The sequence below is a fragment of the Hipposideros armiger genome, unplaced genomic scaffold (assembly GCF_001890085.2).
Source record: "Hipposideros armiger isolate ML-2016 unplaced genomic scaffold, ASM189008v1 scaffold_584, whole genome shotgun sequence".
Lineage (NCBI taxonomy): Eukaryota > Metazoa > Chordata > Mammalia > Chiroptera > Hipposideridae > Hipposideros > Hipposideros armiger.
Genome location: NW_017731934.1, coordinates 775,272 through 782,345, shown reverse-complemented (window position 1 = coordinate 782,345; position 7,074 = coordinate 775,272).

Below are 7,074 nucleotides of genomic sequence, written 5' to 3'. Positions count from 1 at the left end.
TAATATATGCTCATTTTTATGATTTTTACATTTGTATTTTACAAAAATACAAAGTTTTAGAGACCACAGAAAACAAATTTTTCTAAATTAAAATTAATCCCCCTCCACACACACACACACAACCCATTCTTAAGGTTTTGGTATATCTTCTTTTTGTTTGTTTTCTGTATGTCAATAAAGGTTTGTTACAAAATTACCATGCTGTACGTCTGACAATCTAGAATCCTATTTAACACACTGAATATTTATAAACTGAGTATTTTTTGCTGTCACTACATTTTTTTTAAATATAAGGGGTGAAGAATATTCCATTCATTTATTTATCTATTCATCTACTGATGGCTTTTAGGATGTTTCCAGACCTGTGCGTAGTTTATAAATCATCCTGGAATGAACACCATGGATCTCAACCTTTGCTGAGATCCTAAATTCTTAGGATAGAGTCCTAAAACTGGAACTACTGGATCAACATTTATAAATATTTTTGAAATGCTGCAAAATGCCTTCCAATGTAAAGTGTTATCTTGCTTATAATTTGAAAATGTGATGGATCAAAATCATATCTTGTTTTAATCAGCATTTCTTCAATAATCAATAATGATGAACACCATTTTTTAATATTTATTATTTGTATCATTTACTGGAATGATCTATTCATGTACATTGCATTTTTTTCAATGTGATATTATTGCTCTTGTTAATTTGTATTAATGCTTTTAATGGAACCATATTATTTATATGTACATATACATATTAGTCATGGAATAATTATAAAATATAATAAAAGTAATATACATTTTTTTTTTAGAATACTCTGTAAAATTTGCATACCAATGTGCGCTCCCCCAAATTTTCCCTCATGATATTTTTTGTATGCACACTGCTGTCCAAATCAGCTAGGTCATTTGGGGGATACCCAGGATCCATCTTTTTCTTTTTTTTTTTTTTTTGATAGTTTCATTCTTTTATAGAGAATTACCTCTCCCCAAATATGCAGCCTTGGTAAGAGAGCAATTTTGGGTAGCAATCTCCAAGGCAAAGGGCGGCTCCTTCTGCATTCCCACTACCGCTCCGTTTACCCCATAGGCTAGGTGCGCTGGTTCTCAGGGAATGAGGGATTTGGTGATGTTTGGGGTTGGGCTCCCTGAGCAGAGGCACTAGCAGCCCCAGCAGCAGCTCTGCCTTGACCAGTGTGACCCAGTCAGACAGTTTCCCACTTCCTGCTTTGTTTGGTTTTGAACTTCTGGTTCTTGTTAGGTATCTACTGTACCCAGCCTGGTCTCCCAGCCTTGCCTTGAATCTGTGGCCCCCTGAGGCCATCTGGATACCAGAGTCTGCATCCATGGCTTGTCCCCAATATCCCTCACTGACATAACCTGTGGGACTTCTGTGTCATTCAGTCCACCTGACAGCCCCTGATTAGCAACCATTTACATCATTTATTTGTTCAGAAACATTTCATTATTCATGTTAATTAACGAACCATGGCACTCATGCTACTCTGGAAACAGAATACAGGGCAAGACATTTTATCCTTGGTCACCTGCTGACATAAATCACTTCAGCCATCATAACAGTGACTGAATGAAAGATGAGAACAGTGTGGTTAACAAGGTTTAAGATAAAAAAATACATGACAGTAGCTAGGACTAAAAATCTCAAACGGGAATGTCCTGTGGACCATTCATATATTTCATAATTTCTCCTAATAATGGTCAGCTTGTGGGCTGTTTACCACGTGACTCTGTAAAAAGGGGCTGCCCTGACACCTAGAGCCCCAAATGAACACCAGAGATGAATCTTCTCAGTAACCCTCAGCCAGTTTCTTTGAAGCCTTTTCGTATCTAACAGGCCCAAAGGGGTCCAACTCCACCAACATTCATTAAACAAGTCTAAACACTTAGAATATCTCTAGAACATCTTAGTTAGAATATCTCTTTAGAACACATCTTGTTAGAACATTCCTTTTAAAATTGTATTCATTTTCATGGATTTGTACATATATACAAAGCAGCATGATTATTAAATAAGAAAGCATGCAAAAACACTTAAAAGAGTGAATATTTGTTTAGAATTGTATGTCAATTATGGTAAGACCGGAGATTGTAACGGTGGCAATGAATCTTCTATTTTGAGATTTGGACCTCTGGTATTATACAACTTAACAAGCGAATTTTGCTTGGGACTTTTTGAAAACTTCTCCTTCTTTCCACCAAACCTTAATGACTATTTACTATACACATTTACTATGTACACCAGTTTCAATGTTTCTATTTACTTCAGCCTTGCATGCCTCGCCAGGTGACTTGAGAGAGGTTTTTGTATCTGTATGGGATTCACTCCTGGCTCCAACTTAAATTTACATAACACATGCAAAGGTTGTGATAACCAGTTGAACCGCACCTTCCCCTACCCCACCAGACAAACCCAAACATAACAGAAGATTCCACTACAGGCAAGGCAATTCACATCCTGGTTAGAAAATAAAAAACTTCAGATGAAACAAAGACATGGGGCAGCCATCCCCAGCAGACTCTGCCCAGCCGACCCTCCTCTTATTTCAATAAATCTTCCTTCTGTATTTCGACCTGCGTCGTGAATGCTTTCACAACCTACGAGCGAGCAGCCACAACAAATTGCTTGCTATAATTATATTAAAGTAATTATAAAAGCAACTGTACTCGGTTTCCCAAAAAAATCCATAAATGACACAGCAAAAAATGATCTCAAAAATGTAATGGCTCTAGGATCACATAATAAAGAAAAACGAATGCTGTTTTCAAAGTTAAAGTATTTATTCAACCGCATTTATATATTATCGACTTTTAGACTTAACATCAAGCATAAGTATTCACTCACTCATTCATACATCATGGAAGCCCACTATATTGCAAGTGCTTTTCTAGTGGGTGCGGATACTGCACGAACAAAACAGATGAAGCCTCTGCTTTTCTGTAGGATGACAGACCTGAAATATTATGTCAGGAGATGATGGGTACTGTGAAGAAATACAAACCAGGATAAAGGAAAACACAAGGGCTCCTGGGGTAGAGTCAGGTGAGACTGGCAGAGAGGCTTCTATGAAAAGGTGACATTGGAGCAGAAGAAGAAGAGCAAGCCCTGATGATAGATGCCTGGGGAGAGAGCGTCAGGCAGAGGGACTAGAAAGTGCAGAGGCCGAGGTAGAAATGTGTTTGGTGTTTTCAAGGGAGAGTAAGGAGGCAATGGTGACTACAGTGCAGTGAGAAAGAAACAAAGTGATAGAAAAGGTGTCAGAGGGGTGGCAGGCAGCAAATTCCTAAGAAGAAGGAGTTTGAATTTAATGTGAATTAATATGGAAAGCTTTGGGCCAAAGAGTGACATAATCTGACTTTTGTTTTAGAAGGACCATGCTAACAGCTATATGGAGAATAATCTGTATGGGAGTGAGGGTAGATACATGAAGACAAAGCAACAAGGATGGACTGGAGTGACAGCCATACAAGTGTTGGAAGTGGTTGGGTTCTGTATCTTGGTATATAGATACAAAGAAACCAATATTCAGGAAACCCAAGAAAGGGGAACCAAATATTTGGGATGAGCCTCATTTGGCAAGGGCAACATAAAGTTCAGGGGGAGATGAATTAGTGAAGACATCAGTGAGGCCCAATTAGTTGCATCACTGTTGCATTATTTTTTTAATCTTCAGCTAGGCAAATATTCTATTTGTTGATGAAATGTAAGTTTGAGCTCTTGCGATTTTGCTCTGTAGAACTCTGTTCTACCACCTTTAGACCTATACCACATATATTCTCATTTCAAAATTAAAGACGAATTTCTTTCCCATCAAGTTTTTGACTCAATCTTCCCCTAAGTAAACAAAAAACCAATTTAGCATTTTAGTTCATAACTGTAGTGATGGGTGAAATCAGATATTGCACGTTAGTCTCAAAATCATCCAGCTTCGAACTCCATTCACACGTTAGCATTTTCTTTGTATTTTCCAAGTAAAATGTCTCTACAAATAGTTGTTTGGTTTTACACTTTCCTATTTCAGTTTAGATTTAGAAAGTTACATGTGTTACACCAGCAAATGTTTATACTTAGAATAAAAATAGAAGGACTTGTTATAAAAGGTTTCTTTAATGATAGTGAGAATGGCAAAACTTCCCAGGGTGAGAACCACTTGGATTTCTGCCCATATGTCTTCTAATCTTTTAGAACCTCCAGAGAATTATGGAAGTGTTTTCTTGGCAAACATTTGCTAACAGCTAAGGGGTTTAGAAAACATTTTCATCTCCCTGCATCATTATTCATTTTCCAGTAGAAATGTAACCCTATGGACACTGTTACTAAATCGTTGCTGGCATAGGTTTTCACACTTGTACAATCTGGCACATTAAAGGTGCACTTTCAAACTCATGCCTTAGCCTATTTGTAAGGCCAGTCGCGACATTACTACCCTCACACCTTAGACATAGGAAAAGCATCTCTCAGAAATCTCTCAGCTTTCAGCTTCAGTTGAGCTCAGTGTTCCCAAGAGTCAAAATCCCCTTAAAGACAAAGTAGAAAAAAGAAAAAAAATATATATGTATATATGTGTGTGTGTGTTTTATGTTATAAAATATAAATATTTTGTACAATATTTATATTATATATTATATTCAAATACTATCTGTGTTATATATTACTTATATATGTTTTATGAATGCATATATATATATATATATATATATATAATTTCTTTGGAACAATCTATTTGATGTCCATGCCAACTTTGAATTACAACTCCTTTGCCCAAAGATGTAATTTCACTATCCTTATAACAACAAAGGTTCAGGGAACAAATTTCAGAATTATAGAGCCTTAACATTAAAATACAATGAAAAAGACCTCTGCATATCAGCAAGAATTCTTTGCAATTCTTTACTTATCTCATACTCACTGCTTAGAAGCTGCGTGCGTCCATAAACTCCAAAATCCTTAGCACCAGATGAATTTAGGATATTCAGAATTCTATGAATTTTGGAAAATTCATATAGCTTATATTATAACACCCCCACGGAGGCCTGGGACAGCACCCCTTAATTAAACACCCTCATGTTTGTATAACAAAAGACGTGACTAGGCACAACGCATTGAAAAATAAAGACTATAAATAGCCTCAATTTAATTCAGGTCAGGTTTTGCTGCCAAGTGAGTTACTAACAAAACTTTTTGGTTTTCAGAGCTTTGGGGATTTTAGAATTGCGAATAGGGCATCATGAACCTGAATTAAAACAGAATTGAGTAGACCCTGCAGACAGAGAACACTTTAAAAGCCTTTTCCTACCCCTACTATTAATAATTCATTTAATATCTCAGAGAATAATATTTCTTGCCAACTAATCAAAAGTGCCGCATTTTTATATTCTTAACAATTATATTGAGGGCCGGCCGAGTGGCGCGTTGGTTAAGAGCTGAATTGGGATGCCAGCTCTGTGCAGCAGGGCCACGGTTGGGATTCCACATGAGGGCCAGTGACACTGCCCTCTACAGCTAAGATGGTGAACAACAGTTCAACCCGGAGCTGGGCTGCTGTGGGTCACCTGTGAGGGCGAAGGCTGCAGTGAGACTACAGTAGGCTGCCATAAGCCACCGTGAGTTGCTGGCAGCCAGCGTGAGTGGCCGGCAGCCAGTGTGAGCTGCCAAGAGCCGCTGTGAGCAACTGTCCAGAGGCCAGCGACCAATCTGCCTCATCCAGGAAGAGCACAATGATAATACCAACTTGGGCCAGTGAAGCGGTGTCCTCCACAACTAGACTGAAGAACAAAACGACAGCAACTTGTCTGTTCCCCTCCCCCAATTCCCAATTTAAAAAAAAAATCTTTAAAAAACAAAAATAAAAACAAAAAACAATTATATTGAACAAATAAATTCAAAACCCATTTGACAGTCACTTGGGGAAAGATTTTTTAAATGAATTAGAAATGTCTATTTCCAAGTCTTTTAAAGTGGGCAGATATGAGAATATTTATAGGTGACACGTGTTCTGAAGTCAATCAGCTAAGAAGGAAGCACTTCCAAAGGTCTACTTCACTATGTTTTTGTCATAACCCAAGTTTCCTTCATATGCAGAAATTCTCCCACTTGTTATTGTATTAAAGTGACACTTTTATATTAAAGAGACAGTATTATTTTAAAATTCTGATTTACTATCTCAGAATCAATAGGCACTTATTATGATAGAAAAGACAGAATGTGGACCAGTAGTGCTTTTAGAAAATAAGTATGCACAGTTCCTCTAAATTTGACAACTCTGAAAGGTACTCAGCCATGATGAAACCAGTGACCTTGTCCTTGATACCAAATGTTTTCATCATTACTCATCATCTCTACCAGAACAGTGAATATAGTTCACTGTAGTTTAAAGGTCTGGCTTTTATACTCTTGTCTTTATCAATGGCATCTTATAGGAATTGGTACACTTCTAGCTTCACCTTCTTTGCTGTAAAATCTTCTTGCCTCTGGATGATGCAGTGAATACATTTATTTTTTAATCTATCTCTGTATCTTAATCCCAGAATTCAAATTTTATTCCAGCCAAAGCAGCTCTTCCATCAGTGGTTACATTGGCACGATTTTTCCATAAACATTGTTTTTGTCATGAAATTCACATATGCTGGGAATATTTTTTTTTTCTTCAATACGTCTTTCCTTTATTCAGTAGCTCTTGGCCCTATCAGAGCAACACACACTTTTTATTGTAAACATAAAATAAACATCCCCTTTATTGTCTTGAATTGGAATTAATTCATAATTTCAAAAATTACATATAACATATTGACAATAAAAGAGAAATAAGAGAAAGTAAATTATAACAAAATATTGGGTTGTCGGAAAAGTCATGATGCATTTTTGCAACAGAAAAGATAGAAAAAATATACATTATGACTTTTCCAACAACCCAGTAGAATATCTCTCCATATGTAAAATTCTCAAACAAACCACACTAGAAGATATAAAGGAGTCAGATGTTGGTACTGCTTGTAATGAATACAGTTTTTTTAAGACAAATTTCCATCTAATTATTGTCTACACCATTGCTTCTCAAAT